General features: G+C 38.2%; 1 protein-coding gene across 23 annotated transcripts in view; it reads left to right on the forward strand.

Moving 5' to 3' along the window:
* The window catches only part of AMMECR1 (AMMECR nuclear protein 1), a 109,610-nt gene that overhangs the window by 64,337 nt on the left and 24,188 nt on the right, over positions 1–21,085 (forward strand). For 3 of the 23 annotated variants that reach the window (XR_012589059.1, XR_012589057.1, XR_012589058.1), the window contains exon 6: positions 845–901. The exons of the other annotated variants lie outside the window; for them this stretch is intronic. The gene's annotated coding sequence lies outside the window, so the exon portion shown is untranslated. The remainder of the gene's footprint in view (positions 1–844; positions 902–21,085) is intronic. 23 annotated transcript variants of the gene reach the window in all.

Raw genomic sequence — 21,085 nt, forward strand, 5'->3', positions numbered from 1 at the left:
AATGGTACAGAAGAACAGCTGTTCTTAAATGCCCTGGTGCTTAGCCATAAAAATATCCTCAATTTCCTTCACAGGTGATTTTATTATAAATATGCTGAGTAGTGCTTAGGATCACGATAAATCAAATTTTCCTTAATTCTAGTAGGGATGTCTAATCGTATATTTTATACAATGAGCATGTACATCTCTATCTGCATACAATAGCATTGTTTCTTTGAAATAGCATAATGATACTTCATCTAGGAATCTGAAGTGATCAATTTCTTTCTTGGGACACCCACATCCCCCGACTTAAAAACCACCTTTTTGGGTCTATAAACAAAAATGGTGATGATGTGTGACCAAGTGAGTTTCTCTTCCCCATTTTGAGCTCTGTGGGTCGTTACACTGGTATTGCCAGTATGTTCTAAACAGGAAATGTATGTAGAATGATTCATCATTAATTGGATGCATCTGCCTAAGTCATGAGGAGGGATGAGAATACCCATAGTTAAAAATGCTAGTACTGTGTTCCTAATAAAATCTAGACATTAGAATTCAATTTTTCTTTGAAGTTATATCAGTGAAACACAGGGGAAAGGAAGTGTATTATTAAAATCTTCTGCAGAACTTTGAAAAGATAGATTCAGATTTTGTCATTTTTATATAATTTTACTAGGAGCTTAGTTGGATAAAAATCTAACCTCATCCAAAATGTTTTACAGTATTGAATATTGTATATTAGGATGCAAGAAGTTTATAATGGGCAAAATAGTTCTTTAGACTGAATGTGTTAATTGAATATCCCACCTGAACGCGTAAAAATAAACCAACACAGATTATGAAAATACCTTGTGTTTTACAGCTCCTTCAAGAAAATACACTGAACTTGGAAGCAGGTTACCACAGAATTTCACAACAGGTTGATAAATTACTTTTTCATGTATTCTGTTCAGCACTAAGACGCAGGTTTTGGCATTGAAGTTTTAAATTCCTGCTCTCTTACACTTGAGATATTGAAAGAAATTGTTTCATTTATTCATTTTAGTTTAGTTTCTCTACCCATTTCATGTTATTTCAAGTCATATTTTATGCCTATTGGATATAACAAGTATAGGTGTATAAATTACGTTTTAACCCTGTGGTTTTTTATCCTGTCAAGGCTAGAATATGTATCTGGGGAGGGAAATAGAGAAGAGGCAGAAAAGGGAAATATTATATGACGGAGCCTTCTGTCACTGAAGAAAGCAGGGAAGAAAAATCGGAGAACTCCAAACATTAAGTGGATTATCATAATGGCTGAAAACTGGATTTAAATTTTAAAATAGTATGCAACCCACGCTCCTTAACTAGCATAGGCCTGTCTCTACTGACTAATGATGTAATTGGTCTTTTTGTTGTATCTTCTACTTACCACTCCACCTGAGAGAAGTATGACTGCTGTCAGACATTCAGCCTAGATGTGGTTGATCAAGAAAAGAAAACAAAGAGGGAAGCTTGGGATGAGAAGCATAATATTGAAGGAAATAAAAGCTGCAGTCCAACTTTCTCATAACTGAATTTGGGTGTAGATTCCATATGACGGTTTGGCTACCAGTGGCATGAACTGCTGCTCTATATTTGTCAGCAATTTCAAGAGCCTCAGTCCTTGTTGCTGACACATTGCCTGCCTGCACCCTTTCCTCTTCCATATAGTAAAGCTAACTTGCTAAGGTGTGGCAAACTTATTTAACGGGTAAAATAGAAAAATATTGAATGGCTGACAACATAAATATTTATGTTGGCCTTATTTACTAAAGTCTTAAAGACAAGTATTTGTGCAGACAGGGCAGCTTCCCTTTTGTGTTTCGCTGAGGTTACTACTCTGTTTAATTCCTCTTTCTTTTTACTAATCATAGACTTGTTCAGCCTTCCCTGTAATCAGCCCCTACAACTCAGTGTTAACTTCCCAGCGCCTTTACTATTAGGCAGCATTGCTATGGGTGTAGATAGACATTGCCATTGATCTAGGGCAAAACATGCTCATGTATCTGACTGCAATTTTGGAACTGCAGACTTGGGGGAACTATATATATGTGTTTGACATGTGTTGTGACCTTCACTGTTCACAGAAGTCATAGTCTGAATTAATTCCTGCAAATAGCATTTCATGTAATATTTCAGAGCACATTGTTGCTTCTGTGTTGCTCACTGATAGTACTTCGCAGGCTGTCTTGTTTTGTGGCTTTGATTTATAGTAGACCACTGCGGAAAGTCAGCTTTTTTAATTCTGTTACTACTCTTCATCTGGTGGCCACCAATGAAAAATGCCTGATGATTGTGAAATAAAGCTTTACACTGTCACTTTCAAAATTAAAATCTGCAGAGAGCAACATACACTCTTGACAGCCTGAACTCACTACTGTTAATTATTTTTTTTGTGTTTAACATGGTCTCTAAAGCCAGGACGCATCACGTTGCTTCCTTTTCATTTGTACGCTTCTATGAAAAGCCGGTGTCTGCTGGTTGCCTCTGAGTTTTCAAGGTCATCTTAATTGAGGCAGAGGGCACGGATTTTACCCCTACTAAAGGATGATGAGCAAGGGAGGGAGGATCTCAAGGTGAGAACAGGTGTTTAGGGAGATCTGTGGTAAGATGGCTCTGTGTCTGGTTGAGTGGATGGACAACCAGTGTGTCCCACTGGGAATGTGAGAAGCCAGCGGCAATAGCCATCTGGAATGTGTAACTCCTAACTCCCACTTGCCCCTCATGACCCTAGTTAGTTGTTAAGGTTTTAGTGGGGGTTCAACTTGTAAAATCCACTAAGCTTTAATAATAACAGCATGCTGTTAAAGCCTTTTGAGCCACTAAGACTTCAGGAGGCCAGGGTTCCTCAGGCAGTCACAGCAAGTGTCATCATATCCCTTTGCTGAGTGACAAAGTTCTGTCCTAGAGAGCGCAGTTGGGAGTGATTTCAGAGCATCCTGTGTTCCTGGGCGAGGTAGGAAGTGGGGTACCAAACTGACACAGCCTGAGGCGGGGTCTCACGGATGCTGAAGAGGTTGCAGGACTGCTTGTCTGCTAATGTGTGCCGTGGGCCCCGTTGAAAGATTGGTAGTTGAGGATGTTGCTGTGACATAGACATCTCCCAGTGACCTGTGTAAGGCAGATCCTGCTCTTCATGCAGTCAGCAGCAGAGAGCGTGGTGAAGTGATTCGCATCACTTTTTAACAGTCTCCAGTCACTAAAACTCCATAGCGAAACAAAGAGGCGCCTGAGCCAAAGCCATGTTTGAAAGAGATTTGGAAATACATAAGCACTATAACCTTGTAGCATTATTGCTGTGAAGGGAGGAGGGAGCGTCCGTTCCATAGAAGATGGGAATGGACCTGAGGAAAAAACAGGCCATATCAAGGCAATAGATGATTTTAAACTAATTTTTACTAGACTTATTTTTAAAACATCATGACCCAGAGGTAAAGTGCAAGGCTGAAGATATGGCATCTATAAGGTTTTCTTTTGTGTGGCTGCAGGATTTGTGAACTGCTTCAGCTGCCAGAACAATTGAGATGCTCCTGTTCGATTTGGTGGCTTTACTTTTCTGTAAATTCTAGGTCTGCTGGCCTGTCCTGCACGTGATTTACCTTTCTGTATAAATCATTTGCAAAGGTAACTGTAATTTTCGGTTTTGCTAACAGGCTTAAATGAATTCTGTTTTTCAGTCCTCAACAGTTGTCATGTCTGGGTCACGTGCTATTCCTTCCTCTCCCCCCCCAAACAGAGAAGTGCAGAAAAGGGGTGGGGAGGAGTTTATAGCAAATGAGTGTGTTTCAATTAAAATCAGTAATAGGGGGCAGAAGTGTTGAAAGTGATTTCTGTCAAGCACAGTTAGACATCATATTTGTTAGAAAATGCATCCTTTAAGTTTCTCAAGGTTGTTCTAGTTTGTAAGTGAGGTGGGATGTATAGAGACATGTAATCTCTTTTGCTGGGCTGATGCAGTCACATAAAATTAGATAAGATTTTAGAATGCAAGTCTTTCTGTAAGTTGTTAAGAAAACCTTTTTTAATAAGTTAATCTTAAATGCAATTGACGCCTGTTCAAGTTTTGATTTCTTTTAAAATTTTTTTATTTTTATTTTGGTTTGTCCTTCAATATACATTTCCATTCCCTTCTCCTGATTATCTTTTGAAGTTAGAACTTCACATGCGAGACATAGAGGGTTTCCATTGGTGATCTGGACATTTAATTACAGTGTTAGTAAAGATAAGGTACACTGTGATAACATTAATATTTTACTATAAATTGCAGCTGACTTAAGAGTTTAAGACAATTCTATTAAGTCAGAACTGGGCCAAAGTATATTAAGACAGCTCAGCAGTTAACTTTGCTTTACAAACTGGAAGATGTATAGATATGTGTATATTTATGGTGGTGTTGACCTCCAGAGGTATTATTAATAATCTTAGAACCCCCTTTTTGTTTTCCAAAATGCTTCTGGTAAAATATAAAATTAAGGTACTAGCACCTTGATTTTTAAATGATGACTGATTACCTTTAATAAAACTGAGGCAAAACTATTTTAATGTGTAGATATTTTATATAGGCTCCTGTGTTTTGCCTGCCATGTCATCTGTATTGAGATGAGACTTTACTGAAACTTAGAGCTGTTCAAATTTCTGAATTTCATCTAAGCTGAAAAAAGCTTTAATTTGGGTAAATCCTCAGATCGGTTATAGTGGAAGATAATTGTTTAGCAGTAAAATGGATTGTGATGTAAACTCACAATACCAGGAACTCTAAATGAAGTATATAAATTTGAATTTATTGAGCCAGGCTTAGTTGCTCTGTGAGTCAATTCAGTAAGTAGGTCTGTAATGATTTTGTGCACACAGCGCCAGGTCATTATTTCAGGGAACTGTTGCTTGACAGAACTGTCTACTGCCTTTTCTCAAAGGGCAAAGCTAAATACCATCCTGGCTCTAGAAGTGGAAAAAAACCCCAAACTTTTGCTTTAATGATGGGTTAAATGCTTCTCCTTATTTCATTATGAAATGAAATAAAATAATGTTGTTTAGCATAGAGAAGCAGCATGCCCTAGTGAATATATGTTTCTTGCATGTTATGTATGTTGGGGATGTAGTAATTCTGCCTTAATTTTTTTTTCTTTAAACCAAAAAAAAAAAAAGGAGGATACCAGTTTTGTAACTGTTGGTCTCTTTTTCCTGAGAAAAGCCTTGCTGGACCCTTGGACCTAATGGTAGATGATGGTCTGTTTCCCTAGCAACGCTTCCTGAAAGAAAGCAAAGGGAAACACTACAAATGGAAGGAGAGTCTTTAGATTATTATCTTTATGAAAGGAGGAGCACATAAAGATGCCCTACCAAAGCTTTTTAGATCCAGGGTTATCAAATATTGGTAACCATTTTACTGTTTTGCTGGGAAAACTGAATTATAGAATATGAATTCTTTGGCACAGGGGAATGCATTGCTGCATTTGGTGGAATAAGCTTACTCTGTGAATTGACTGTTTATAAAAGGTAACCGGAGATCTAGGAAAAACAGAATTGTAGAGTTCAAAATGATAGCAAAATGGCTATATCTGTATGAAGTGGCTCAAAGAAGTTTGGAGGGGGTCTTGCTGAGGCTTATAAGTCTGAGGTCTTCAGGAAACTGTCCACAATTAAAATACTTATTTCATCATCTTATTTTAAAAAATAAGCATTAAAAATTGGGTTTTTCAAAAATATACATCTCATAAAATGCATGCTTTGAAAAAGCCATGATTAAGCAACGTAACTTGCATTTGTTGATGTAATTTGTCATATTTTGAATAAATCGGATATTCCTGAAATCTGATTAAATATGAATGAGTAAGTGGGGACATCCCGCAGTTACTCAGACTTTCCAGATGGGTTTTATGTCATTTGTGACTCTGGTCTTTCCCACGATGCTCTTGCATTTCATCTTCTTCCCACACAGTCTCCTCCTGTTATGCTAAGAAGAGGATGCACGCCCTGTAAGTTCAAAGGCAGAGTTCTAGTTGAGCTGAAACACTAGTTTGGTTGAAAGTCAGATTTGTATTTGTCTTTGAATGTTGCTTGACATAAGTGTTTGGGAGGGAGGGTGAAGTCAGGGGAACTGGCCGCCCTGGTTTTCCTAGCAAAGCTCTATGTTGCCGTGACTGTCACTTTTCCATTACTAGTATGGATAGTTGTTGGTACTCCATGGGTTTTGGTCAACTTTTTCTTTTTTTTGTGTTGATACTCCTAAAGGGAACATTTTCAAACCATTTCCTAAAAATCTTTTAGAATGGAATTTGCTTTCATTTGAGACTTTTGGTGACTTGTTGATTTCTTAAGGACTACAAAGACGTACTGGGTTATGGGCCAGTGCTGAAGAATTACAGGATAGGACTGTGCACCCACACAGCAGAGGGAGGCATGGATGAAGTGTGTCTCAGAGCACTTGCGTTTTAAAGAAAGGTTTTGCGTATTTGGAAACTTTTAGCTAGGGCAGAATGGAAGAAGTTGGCATAGAAGTTACCAGTGTCTGGGCAAGTTTCTCTCTGGCTGTTCTCAGCGTAGCAGTACATGTTTATTTTTAATATAGAGTAAGGGCCATTTCCCACAACTTTATTGCTAAGACGGTGAGGGTGGTGGAAAAAACTTCCCACTGCACATACTGGCCAGTGCTTATATGTGCTAAATATGAGAAGGATGCTAACGTAGTTTGTCCTTCACTTCCTAAGATGCTGGAAATTGAGGTGTGTCAGTGGCATAGTAGATACCTCACCCAGTAGAAGTAAACTTAAGAGCTTTGTTTAGCTCAAGGAGCTAATTTTTTGTGAAATCTGCTGTTTAAATGCAAGCTATCAGGGATTAAGCAAGGTCAAAGGAAAAAGAATTGTCTCTTATGCTTATAAGCTGTTAAAGTCTTTAAACTCTGCAGCTTTGTGTGGGAGGTACTGTGGGAAAGGAGTCTCAATTAAAGTTTTCAGTCTGTCAGCACCTCCTCCATTTAGGTGTTTTCTGATGCTGCATTTTAAGACTGTATAAAGAAGAAATAGCACGAACTGGGTGTGGAGGACCAGGCTCCAAAAGCCCTTGTTATCTCTGTTCACTTTAACACAAAGATGTTGAAGCTTTTGAAACTGAATTTACCATTTTCCCTAGACCAGAGTAATGAGAATTAAAATGCTCTTGTAAACTGTAGCAGAATTTTCTGTTATTTTTAAATAGTGCCAAAAGATACCTGTGTCTAAAAGTCATTCCTGTTGGCACCAGGAAGAGAGAAGTTGTGTCGTTTTCAGAGCTGTACCGCTGAGATGGTAGAAAAGCTCTTGGAAGAAGAGATAGCATCTCTACTTCTGGTGGGACATAAGCAGCCGTGTAAAATGTTGGAGAATGTATGAAGAAATCTAAGCCTAAACACACTTCAGATTCTGAAGTAGTCCAAAAGTCTTACGGCCCCCAGCTCTCTGTACTGTTTCAACTCCTATAATGTGTGTAATTGTGAGCATGTGGTCTCAGGAGGATGAGTTGACTTGTCTTGAATTTAATCGTTTACAAATGGCTGAAGTTTTGCTATTCATTTGATATTTTGTAGAAGGGAATATAGATTCACCTGGAAATAACAGTTACTGCTTTTTAACATGATTTTAAAATACAATATTGGGGACAAAAGCACTCCAGGTTCGCTTCTTCCCTTTGGATTGTTGATGCACTTTTCAAATTCTGCCATTGTCAGCTCTGCTCCATAAAAGCGTATGGAGTGAGGTATATACTCCATACATGTGTATATTGGTGATAACCTTTGTTTTAGAAACAGAAACTGAACGTCCTTTGATTTCTTAGCTATGTAAATGAGAATGTATTGATACAGTCTACAAAGCATCTAATGCTCTGAAAGTATGTAAATAAAGAGTTCCTTAGAAGTATTTGATGTGGATCCAAAAAATGTTTCTAACCTCACAGATTCCTACTTTTATGTGACTTTTCAAAAGTTTTAATTAAAAATTTTCTATATATAGTTGTAATTTACACAGAGAAAATAGCTTTTTGACTGTAGTGGGGAGTAGCTTTTTTGGCCATCAGTAGCAACTTCAGTAGGACTGTTAATACTCAATTCTTAAAGCAAGGATATTGGGGGAGCAGAATTGCGACAGGCGCCTGTGTTTTAAATATAACATGCAGGCTACAAAGTCCGTTAGCTCACATGCTTAAATTTAGGTTTGGTGTTCCGACGCAATGGTATAATCTTTTTTTCTTAGTGCAGATTACTTGTAATAAAGGGTGAATAGCCAGGCAAGCAGCCTCTTGGGCTGGAGTATATAAATGACTCCCCCAAGAACATGGGGAACTGGTGCGGATGTTAAGGAGTGCTCTGATGAGCCTGAGCGCAGCTCTGGGAACTTCCCCAGCTGTCGTGAGCTGCAGCTCCAGCTTCATTGAACAGGGCCTTTGTGATAACGGCCATTATGAACAGTTGTGTCAATCAGTAAATGAAATCAGGTGTATCAGACTTTTACGGGCAGGGAAATGTGACTTCATTCAAGTGAATAATGTTACGTCTTTTTATTTTTACTGGATTTTTCAGTTGAGTAAATTTTATTTAGTTTGAACTTGGTTTGATTTGCAGAGGAAAAGAAGAAAAGCTCTTGGTTTTTCTGAACAGTACAACTTTTTGATACTTCTAGTTCAAGTAACTTTAATGACTTATGCTTCTATAATACCACAAACTGAAATAGGTCCCAAGCTACCTGTAACATGCAGTTTGGCACTTTAGATACTAGCCTGATTGCCAGTAACTTTTTCAGTCTTTTATTCATAAACAAATGCAGATTAAAAATACACTCATACTGGTACATTCAAACAATATTTCTCTGTTTAGAAGACTGTTCATTTTTTTCTCTGAGAAAAGTTGCTAAAGTGAATGATTTAGAATAAAAATATATTTAGTATGTAATAAAAAGTTTAAGTAATTATTTTTCTTCAAATATTGGCTTATATCCCATTCCACTGAAGTATCAATGTAAAGCCAGAGATGTTTAGAGTCACAATATAACCTGACTCAACTGTATGAAGGTTGAAAGAGATTTGAATGTTTGCATTTAAAAAAAAAAAAATCTTCTGTGTGCATAGGTGTATTTTTAACATCTTCAGTTCTTATGAAAGACAATTAAAAGTGCTTCTTCTGTTATCTCTAGGCCAGTTACTTCCAGATGCTGTAGTTAAAGCCCCACAGATAGCATGTTGGTTTTGCCAGGAAGATAAAGTGCTTGTTATATGTATGAACACAAAGAAGGGAAAAGGGAAATGTAACTTTAAAATAACTGAAAGGTCATTGCAACCTCAGTCCTCTAAGAGGGCATCACTGCTTTTCAGCAGAAATATTTTTACATGTTCTGTCAAGAAATTGATGCTGGTTTTGTTTCTGTTCCCAGAAGCTTCTGCACAATTTGCAAGCTGGTTAGATGGCCCTTTCTCATCTGTGCTGAGGATGCATTCTGCAGTTTGCTCACTTAGCTACAGAGAGGCTTTTTTCCTTTGACCTAGACTGCTAATCCCTCATTGCAAAGAGCAGCAGCTGTGCTTTGTCTGTGGAGGTCTCTGCACTGCATGCAGCCTCAGTCTTTGTGTGTTCTGCTTTTTCAATTACTGAAAGGGTGGCTTTCTGTTTTCTTGCTCAGAAAACCCTCTTCCTCTTCAGGTTTGTTGAAGTGTACAACGCATGATTTTTTTTTTTTCCTTTCTCCAAAAATTTAGGTTTCCAGGAGTTGTTACATGCAATTTCACAAAACTGTGTGTTTGACTAACCCATTCCTGACATTCAGGAGTTGCTTTCTAGAAACCTTTCTGTTTAAATATTAAACACTTTAGATAGATGTGTTAAGTAGTAGCTCTAATGGATATAATTACAAATAAACCATTTTTTTGTGTTTGTCCACGTTGTATCATCATTTAACATTGAATAACCAGGCTTCTGTTGCTTTTGGTGTAATTCCCCGAGTTAAACATATGTAGCAATGTGCAATGTTAGTGGTTGCTGAAAGCTAAGTTAACACGAGAACAGAACAGACAGTCGTTTGCTGGTTTAGGCTTTACTGCAGTGAATGGCAAAACTCCCACAAGCTTCAAAGGGAGGAGAATTTGGCCTGTAGCTTCTCTAAGAAGATAAGATATAAAATACTTAATTAGTAAGCACGAATGTCACATTTCAGTTAATCTCATAGTCAAGCGTTCATGTTTATACTTTCATGTTTTGTAATAATCTTTATTCTGTGGCTGAGCAGAATTTTCAAATGTATGTAATGCTGTTGAGTTAAAAGCATTCCTTGAATACTTAAATTTTAGTTTTTGAGGCTATAGACAGACGTAGCCTAACCTGAACCTTTTGCCTCTTCTTCATTTCAGAACTTCCTTTTCATTCCACTTCAGCTGGTTTTATTTGCTTCTCAGAACCTGTTTTAGAGTGGGAAACACATACAGGGCGACAGCTGGCAGACTTGGAACTGAATGTACAGTTTAGCTGAGCTTGCAAAGGTTCTGTTGCTTGGGCATCTTGACCTTAGATAGAGTGATTTGTGAACCCCCCATCCAGTCACTTGTGTAAGCTGAGTAAGTTGCAGGTGTCACTGAATGTGCCACCCCAAGTAGAGAGAATTGTGACAGAAAACTAGAAGGGATAAAGGGATGAAATGGTGACCTGCTCCCATGAGAGAGAAGTGGCAGAGTTGCTAAAAGGGGAATAAGAAGGTGGCTTACAGACAATTTATTCCTGTGTGGAAGAACATCAAGGGAAGGAAATGCAGGAAGCAAAGCTTCCAGCAGTATGGAATGTGTTTATAGCTCTAAAACATACTCTATTTAATTGGTAATTTGTAGAGTTTTTGAACAATCATAGCTTAATCTGTTAATGAGATTCATGCATGAACTAAAAACCTCCACACACAAAATTAACACAAAAAAATGTTGAGAAGCCTTATTTGTTGCCTTAAATAAGGAATTAGTTTTGTCCTGATGCATCATTCTAGGGTGGCATCACAATAGCAGGAATAAGTGTTTAGAAACCAAAATTCTCATGAAATAAGGAGTGGCTTTTTTTTTCTGTGAGGTCTTGTTACATATGACATGGCACACGGGGTTAATCTTGTGCCTGCCTTTTTTTACTGTATTTATAAAAACACTGAGAATTGGTAAGGTGCCATGAGCTCGTACACCAACCTTTACGCTGACAGCACCCAGATTTGCATCTCCGCAGATGCACTTCACCGTGTGTGTAAGAGGTTGCACTTAGATAAAAAACCAACTGGTTTAAAAATAATCTAAGTTGAGTTGTGATATTGATGAAACACATATCTTAGGAAACAAGCCAGGATATTATTCTGTGCCCCGTATTATGAGTGGTCATTATCCAGGCTGTAATACAGCGTAGGCCTTGGGTTATTCTCAACTTATGCACTTGTTCAAGAATTTCAAGACTGGGTTCTGTCACCTTTCATTTCATGTATGGGACTATATTAATCAATGCCTTCATATTTCAGAATATTTTATTTTCTTAACCTTTTTCTATGAAAATTTAATGCAACACCTCAAGTAAGTGAAAATGATCTCTTTTCTTCTCAATTCAGTTACTGCATATTCAACTATGCCTTTTGCTTTCCTTATTCTTAACCTGATTGTGCATTACATATAGATACTTAATTTGTCCCGTCATTGTGGTTTCAAAGTCCTGATGATAAAACATAGTTTCTGTATTTGTGACAAACGGTATCAAAACTGAGCTTAACTGTAAAATTCCATCTCCAGCATTTACAGTCTTGGTTGTTTTTTAAAGAGAATCATATTGCCAACTAATAAAAATTGAACCACATCGTATTTTTATATTAAAATATAGTTTATAGTATTTTGGGTGATATAAGGAATATTGAGAAAATGAAATATACTTTTGTTCCGGACTATAAACAGTATAATATAAATAAACCCTTTTTACAAGCTGCAGGAAACTGAACATGTAAATGTTCAAATTATATTCATGTATTTATATAATGTTGCGTGGCTGAGACATTTAGAAACATATTTTTCCATATGTGCTTAAGATGAGGCTTTTCAAAGTTCATAAAGAGTTAAAAATATTTCATGTTAACTTGTTCTGTGTTAAAGTTATGACTTGAATGCATCTTTAGAGGGGAGCAATATTTTGTAAATTGATTAAATGAGGGTTGAATACAGCAGTAAAATGGCCTTAAAGATTTTTGTCTTGACTTCAGTATCTCTTTTGGGGTGAAGTGGTGATCTTAGGTCAATATTGAGAGGCTTACTGGAGATGTAAAGAATTCTGGAAACTTCTTTTTATGCTCCTAGGGATTGGAGTGGTAAGCGTTGCTCAAGCTGTACAGTTCTAAATGTAATTGAGCAGTTCATTTTTGTTAATTATCTAAACTTTGCCATCTGCTGGAGAGCCTTTTAGTGACATTATAATTTAGTCCAGTTGGAGCTCAATTAGAGTTTTCTGACTAGCCTGTTATCATGTGTTCACCAAACAAAAACCTACAGACCAAACCCTGGTCAGTTTTGTTGTTCATTTTTTTAAATAAGCATCTGGAATGACTGTGACAAACCAACTGTGTTATGTTGTGAGATTGTTTTAAGTGCTGTGGATTTGCTTTTTATGTATCAAACCAGGACATTTCCATGGCAATTGACACCTTTCAGCTTCCTGAATGTTAGCATGAGTATGACACAAAAAATGTCACGCCTTTTTGAATTCCATTGTCTTCATTTGTCCCACTATGGTGATAGATGCAGGGAGGGGTGAGGGACAATACAGGAAAAGGCAGAAAAGAAGCTGCCACCTATGAAGAAACTACTGCATACAGCTGCTTTACCTTATGTTCCCCTGTAGTCAGAAAATATTGTTCAAGGTCCATGCTGAGCAATTCAGAGTACAGACAGCTGTTTTGCATGGATATTCCAAACTGACTTTGTTCAGTTCTAGGCATATGGAGTGTGTGGAACAGAGCAGTTACAGCTTTTTTGCTACACCTGGGCAAATGCACAATAATTGCACGCTTTGTGTTGTAATTTGCTATAAGCTGTGCCTCTCACTTACTGACCTGTTACGTGAAGACTTTGGATTTAGCGTACCTTTGTGAAGGCAAAGCTCGAGACTATTACTGAAGCTCTTCCACATCTTAAAGTTAGATTAATTTAAGATTCTTTTTTTTTTAATGTCATAGGACACATTGTATAGTAATGCGAAATGACACACCCCCCCATGCCCTGCAGGATTAAAACAGTAAGAGAAAAATGCAGAGTCTTTAATCTGTTAGCTCTTTCTTCACATTCAAGGAGAAAAGTAAGTCATTTAGAACCGCAAAAGCGGTATAGTGTAAGATTTGATCTTATGATCTTATTGGCATCATGGTGACGTGGTGGGATGGCTCCTATGACTGGAGTGTTGGAATGGAAGGACACAGGATCTTCAGGAAGGACAGGCAGGAAGTATCGCTCTCTATGTCGATGACTGGCTGGAGTGCACAGAACTCTGCCTGGGGATGGATGAGGAGCCAAGAGGGAGCTTATGGTCAGTATTAAAGGGAGGGCAGGTGACATTACACTGGAGGTATGCTTCAGGCTACCCAACCAGGAAGACATGAAAGAAAAATGCCAGGAGGCCTGCATGGATGAACAAGGAGCTCCTCGACAAACTCAAACTCAAAAAGAAAGCCTACAGAGCGGGGAAGCAAGGACAGGTAGCCTAGGAGGAATACAGAGAAATTGTCTGAGGCATCAGGTTAGGAAAGCCAAAGCCCTGATAGAATTAAATATGGCCAGGGATGTCAAGGGTAACAAGAAAAGCTTCTTATAGATATGTCAGTGATAAAAAGAAGATTAGGGAAAATGCAGGCCCTCACCAGGAGGAAACAGGAGACCTGTTTACCTGGGATACGGAGAAGGCAGAGGTACTTGGTGACTTTTTTGCCTCAGTTTTCACCGGCAAGTCCTCTAGCCACACTGCCCAAGATGCGTAAGGCAAAGGCAGGGACTGGAAGAATGAAGAACTGTCCACTGTAGGAGAAGATCAGTTTTGAGACCATCTAAGGAACCTGAAGGTGCACAAATCCATGGGACCTGATGAAATGCATCTGTGGGTCCTGAGGGAACTGTCAGATGAAGTTGTTCAGCCCCTGTCCGTCATTTTTGAGAAGTTGTGGCAGTCCGGTAGAGTTCCTACTGACAGGAAAAGGGGAAACATAACCCCCATTTTCAAAAAGGGAAAAAAGGAAGACCAGGGGAACTACGGGCCAGTCACTCACCTCTGTGCCTGGCAAGATCATGGAGCGAAGCCTCCTGGAAAACTATGCTAAGGCACATGGAAAATAAGGACATGATAGGTGACAGCCAACATGGCTTCACTATGGGCAAATCATGTCTGACAAATTTGGTAGCCTTCTACAACAGGGTTACAGCATTGGTGGATAAGGGAGGAGCAAATGACATCATCTGTCTGGACTTGTGCAAAGCATTTGACGCTGTGACACATTACCTCCTTGTCTCTAAATTGGAGAGACATGGATTTGACAGATGGACCACTTGGTGGATAAGGAATTGGCTGGATGGCTGCACTCAAAGAGTTGCAGTCAATGGCTCAATGTCCAAGTGGCAACCAGTGACAAGTGGCGTTCCTCAGGCGTTGGTACTGGGACTGGTGCTGTTTAAGATCTTTGTTGGTGATGTGGACAGTGAGTCTGAGTGCACCCCCAGTAAGTTTGCTGATGACACCAAGCTGTGTGGAGCAGTCAGTACAGTGGAGGGAAGGGATGCCATCCAGAGGGACCTTGAAAGGCTTGAGAGGTGGGCCTGTGTGAACCTCATGAAGTTCAACCAGGCCAAGTGCAAGGTCCTGCATGTGAGTCAGGGCAATCCAAGCACAAATTCAGGTTGGGTGGAGAATGGCTTGGGAGGAGGCCTCTGAGGAGAAGGACTTGGGGGTGTTGGTTGATGAGAAGCTCAACATGAGCCAGCAATGTGCACCTGCCAGAAGACTTGAAGGCCAACTGTATCCTGGGCTGAATAAGAAGAGTGGCCAGCAGGTCGAGGGAGGTGATTATGCCCCTCTGCTCTGCTCTGGTGAGACCCCACCTGGAGTACTGCATCCAGCTCTGGGGCCCCAAACATAAGAAGGACATGGACCTGTTGGAGTGAGTCCAGAGGAGGCCATGAAGATGATCAGAGGGCTGGAGCACCTCTGCTGTGAAGACAGGCTGGGAGAGTTAGAGTCTTTCAGCCTGGAGAAGAGAAGACTCTGGGGAGACCTTATAGTGGCTTTCCAGTACCTAAAGGGGCCTAAAGGAAAGCTGGAGGGGGACTTTTTACAAGGGCAAGGGGTAATGGCTTCAAACTGAAAGAGGGTAGATTTAGATTAGATGTTAGGAAGAAATTCTCTATTGTGAGGGTGGTGAGCCCCTGGCCCAGGTTGCCCAGAGAAGCTGTGGCTGCCCCATCCCTGGAGGTGTTCAAGGCCAGGCTGGATGGGGCTTGGAGCAACCTGGTCTGGTGGGAGGTGTCCCTGCCCAGGGCCAGGGGAGTTGGAACTGGATGATCTCTAAGGTCCCTTACAACCCAAACCAGTCTATGATTCTATGATTTCTGGCTTCAGGAAACAGTAAGGAAGTTGAAGCCATAGAAACTTGGCTCTATTAATGTACTCAGGACACTGCAATACTACTTTGTGGATTTTTTTAGTTCTAACTGCTTTATATTTTCTGATGGGAGCAGATTGCAGGAGCTGTGACTTTTGTGTTAGTATTTTTCCACTTGAAGGCCATAACACGTACACAAAATTCTCCTAAACTTTAAGGATCTCTCCATACGAGCCTAGATTATTTCCTTGATACATTATAGCAGTAAGAAAGAGAAATGAATTTCAGGCACTATGTCCAGACAGTGTAGCATTATTGTGGCATAATGATAAACTGGGTTTATTTGTAAGAGTCCAGAGTGTGATGGAATATTTCTCTGGGTAATTGTCAGAGCAGTAGAAAAAACATCTTTATTCATTTTGCTTGTAAAAAGCTCTGTTTAAATTTATGGAAGCCTTAGCTTTTACAGCTTCCGTGGCTATGAGCTTGCTTTTCTTATGAGAAATTTTGCAATGATGAGTAGGTAAGGAGTTTGATCATTTTCATTTGGTATTTACATAAGACTGACAGACCCAGCTGAAGACCCAGCAGCAGTTAAACCTCCAGGAGTTTCAGACAGTGGTTGTTCTGTGGGTGTACGTTAGCTCCATGTCTTAACAGACAGTCATGTCGACTGCAGATTCAGTGAGAAGCATCCCGGAGCGTGTTAGTCATTCCCTATGTGCTGTGAAGTTGATCTGGTCATGTACAATGAGTCAAGACAACCGGAGTAAGAAATCAAGATTAAAATAAGGGTGTTTGGAAATTTTAAGTACCCCTAGAAATATTCTGTAAATGCTTCTTTTGTTGATTTAAACAACTGATGAACTTTTTTTGGGGAAAAAAAAACAAGGTCCCGGAACCTTTTCAGCAATATCAGTATGGTTTTCTCTTTAGTTGGGTGTACGGGTGGCACAATACACATGCACACTCACACAAAAATGCTGTTAGAATATAATTGAAGCCATTAAATCATTTTCCACTTGTGACTGCAGTCAATATTAAACTCAGTAGGTATTAAAGAAATTTTTAAAGATTTCCATAACCCTTTGCCTTTGTGCTGTGATGCCTTAATATTGCCCGCTAGCTAATGGAACTGCTTCGGCATAAATGCAAAATCAGTGAGTTCATACAACAGGAGGAACAGGTGGTAAAATATACTTAACTTCATGTATAACTGAAATTAGCAATCATGGGGAAACAGTTGAATGCAGTATATCCTAATTGTCTGTGATCAGGTTTAAGGAGTACTCCAAACAAAATACCTGAACAATTCTCTTTTATTTTTTTTTTTCCCCTGATGTATTTGACTAATACTTAAGTTAATATTTTTATAAATATATCATTCAGGAATTTCTAATTCAATGATGAAGTGTTAACAAAAATCTCTGCAGCATCGATTTAGAACTTTGCCATTTTATTTGTAATTTTTTTTTAGCATGTCCTAGATTTAGGTGAATAATTTTACCACCCAAGAAGGACACACTGCTATCTCACTGGGAGAGGAGCTCAGGAAACTACTGAAGTGAGCAAATAATGGTTTCTCTCTCCTTGGTAGGTGGTTGATCTTTTGCCCAGAAGTTCTTTTCTTCCTTGTCACTCAGCAGTTTGAAAATGGTAATAAAAACTTGTTATATTGGTTTGTCCTTCAGGATATTGTGAACAAACTTAAGTGTTCTCTTAGGAAAATGTTTGAAATGGAACACTGTAAACTTTTTGTTACCTCTTTCTGTTTCTGAATCTACTCTTAATAGATAATATGTATTTTTTTTAATCAGTATATTATATTAATGTCTTCTGTAGCATTGTTATGCCATCTGCAGGAAGCCTGACAATATCCAATCCTGCATAGTTGTTTGAAAAAATAATTAATGACGTTTGGTAAATTCAAACCACCCAGATGTGTTTGCTGGCTTAGTGTATTGTGTCTTATAACTCCTGCAGCCTTGCCGGTATTAACCAATTAACAAAACCCACACTGCTAACAATTTCCACGCTTACTAGAGAGTTAGGACACTTTGGAGGACATACAGACAGCTTATATTAGGCACCTCTGGCTGCCTAAAATAGAGACTTAATTGTCTTATCTAGTCAATGAATGAAGGTTGCCTTTTCTGATGAGCCGTTTTAACCAATTTATATACGTGCTCTGACTTGTCTTTTAGAGGAATGGTATTATTTTCAAATATAAAATAACTGTCTAAAATAGACTATCAGTGTATTCTTCTTCCTATTAAAGTACATGTCTGAATCCAGAGAGATTGAGAGAGAGACTTTCTGGTATACTTCAGTTTTGTGGAGTCAAAAAAAAATAAAAATGATTGAAGAGCCAAAATGCCAGACCAATATTTTATTTCTCCCATGTGAAACACTGTTCCCATTACCTGCTGCACTGTGCTAATAAAATAAGCTAAAAACTTCAGAGAAGTATTTCTGTGCCAAATGTCAACAAGTGTGTGTTTCTTTTTTTACCCTGTGACTGCCACTTAGCAACATAATGTGCAGGAAGTATAAATGTTGTTCTTTCCCTTTCTGTCTCCCAAATGTAAGGGAGGGTTCAGGAAAAACACGTCATTCACAGTTGTTTTGTTTCCTGGAAATTTTTCCAGTATGACCAAAAAAAAAAAGACAATATAAATAAACTCTTTTTCCTTGCATTCAAGTGATTTCATGATGCATGTAAATCACTCCTTGAGATCTCCATTTAAGTTGTCAAAATTCTGCTATCATAAATAAAAGTTGTTAGAAGGCTGTCATGTGGGTTATGTTAGGCTGTCTGATCTCTTATGCTGAAAGCCAGGAGAATTTTATTCATAATAATTTCACTTTCTGAAGAAGAGCACGCTCTGCCCTGTTTTTCTGGCTTAAAAATTAATTGCAGATCGTGACTTGGAAGCTGCTAGTTCTTTCTGGTCTCTGCCAAACTGAGTTATGATAGCTGATTTTCATGAGGAAAATCCTGGTGATCTGCTTAAGTGTTCCTTAATTTCTTCCTGTTGAAGTTACTGAATGAAAAAGTAAAAATCTTGACTAACTTCTGATCAGTAACCCAGCAATGGAAAAAACTATAAATATTGACATTTTTTTCTCAAACCCTGGCACCAATTGTTTCTTGTTGGTGTCATCTCTTTGCTGTTATCTAAAATCCAGTGAGTTTGCCACTCATTAATTTCAGGATGTTTTGAATTAACTGAGGAACAATATCTGGGCCCTTTGGGCTCAGTTTATTGACATAGGGCCATTTCTTTGTTAAACACATTTTCTAAGGTAATTCTGCTAAGCACATTTCATTTAGTGACAGAATGAAGAATCTCAGGGTTTTGCTTCTTGAGCTAAATGAAAAGGGGTTTTCAGAGCAGATGGAATTTAAATCTTTTGCCTACCATCTAAAAGTAGTGCCAATGTACTGTTTATCAGAAGAGGGCAATAGTTTGTAAAATGAGATCTTTAACCTATTTTTCATAACTCTGCTGATGACATATAAAGCATTGTTTGGATGCCAAAAAATTCTGGTTTGCTTTAGCTGTGTTCAGTATCGGAAGCTGATTAAGAGGAGATTGACTCTATTAGAGTGAACTGAAAAAGTAATGGGAAACTTATTTTTTTTAAAATTGGATTAATTTGATTAAAATTATCAGTTCTATTTTGATTAATCCTCTGGGAGCTATGTTTCCACAGGGTAGGCTGAGCAGATTGTGAAAGAGAGGCTGTCACAAAAAGTGGATTTTTAGGAGTCGGGGATCTTGGATTCTATTCTTGATTCTGTCACTGACTCACTGTGTAAGCCTCCTGAATTGCATGAGTCACTTCATGTCTCTGCCTCATTTACACTTCCTATAAAAGTGAGTATTACTTATATCATGCCCAGCCTTTGACACTTTCCTTTGCATCTCCTTCCTGTGTCATGTTTAAGCCCCCAAATTAGTTTCCAGTAACATAAAAAAGAGTATCCAATTTTACCTAAACTCTTTATCCAGTTTGGGTCTGTATGTGTGACTGTCCCCAAAAAAGAGGCTTAGTGAGAAATTTCATTGTTAATAGTTGTCATTAAATAACAAACAATAAAATATTAAGAACAATTCATTTAATACCTTCATTCATCTACACCTAAATCATTCTTTACTATTTTTGATGCTTATATGCTATCAAACTTTTTTAAAGGAGCCCTTAAATTCAATCACAAAGATTTTCACACCCTTCTAAACTGAGTAACGTAGCTCCCTTACTATTGCTTGTTTCCCCTATTTGTGTCCTACTGTTTGTTCCCCATCTGCCCCATCACGTTTAAGAGCCATAGGTTCTTAAAGACTGAAGCTGACTCTCTTGGTTTTTTTAAGGTATTTTTATAGCCTACAGAAATTACAGATCAACAACACAATGATGTGTTGCATTTTGGTTCACCCGCTCATACTTTTATTTCAAATGATTCCGAGAGCTTCTCTGGTGGTATTTTACAAAAACAAGATATAGCCTTAAGGAATATAAAGCTTAGTTTTATTTTTTGCTAAACGTCATGCTGTTTGTCTTGGTAATTCAAAATACTTTGAACAATTTCCTTTTCTATAAACGTTTTCAGTGTCTTTAAATTGTCTGCAAGCTTTTCTTTATATTCTCACAAATACAAGGAGTAGTACATAGAAAATGGAATTACTGAAAAACATTTCTGGAGAGCATATGGCCAAATAAACTTCATTTGAGGAGAAGCTGAGATTTGTATGGCATGGCTCAGATGAAGAAAAACTGATAGTTGAGTAATACTTTGTTTTGTTTTTTTCTTGACTGGCAATTACTTAGTCTTAGTAGGACACCCAAGACTGCATAAATAAAGTATATTTAACTAGAAAGGCTGTGCGTGTGTGTGCATGCATTTTGTGTCTAAAAATAGTTTTCTTTGAACAGGATTCAATTTTGACTTTGCCTGCTTCACTTTTAACATGGAGCAGAAGTCTATGTGGAAAAATTAACGTCCTTTTATTGGCCAGCTAGAATTCCCCGTGCTTGGCACTGCTTCTTTTCAATTCTTCGCTACCATGTACTTTCATTTAGTCAGCAGCAATATGTGTAAATTAGTTCTGGGCATTAAGGAATAAAGAACAGAAGGTCTGGAAAATGCTTTTAAAATAAGTATTTTTTTTTTCTTTAAAAGAAGTTTTGAACTCTGCCTAATTTTTCTCACTTATTTTACTAATTATTTCCACTTACCCTCCCTTAATTCTAAGTTTAACAGAAAAATTGTGGAATTTTTTTTAAACCTGGTATCTAATATGCCAGATTTTGTTCCATGAGAATCCTTTTGTCTTTCTAGTGGAAGAATTAACAGAAGAATAGGGCATTGAATAAGATTGTAAAATCACATTCTAATACTACAAAAATAACGCTTCCATCAAATAAACAGAACGAAGTCTCCTCTACTGATCCAGAATGCTGACACGCAATTATAC

Source organism: Larus michahellis, chromosome 9, assembly GCF_964199755.1.
Source record: "Larus michahellis chromosome 9, bLarMic1.1, whole genome shotgun sequence".
In the NCBI taxonomy this organism is placed as follows: domain Eukaryota; kingdom Metazoa; phylum Chordata; class Aves; order Charadriiformes; family Laridae; genus Larus; species Larus michahellis.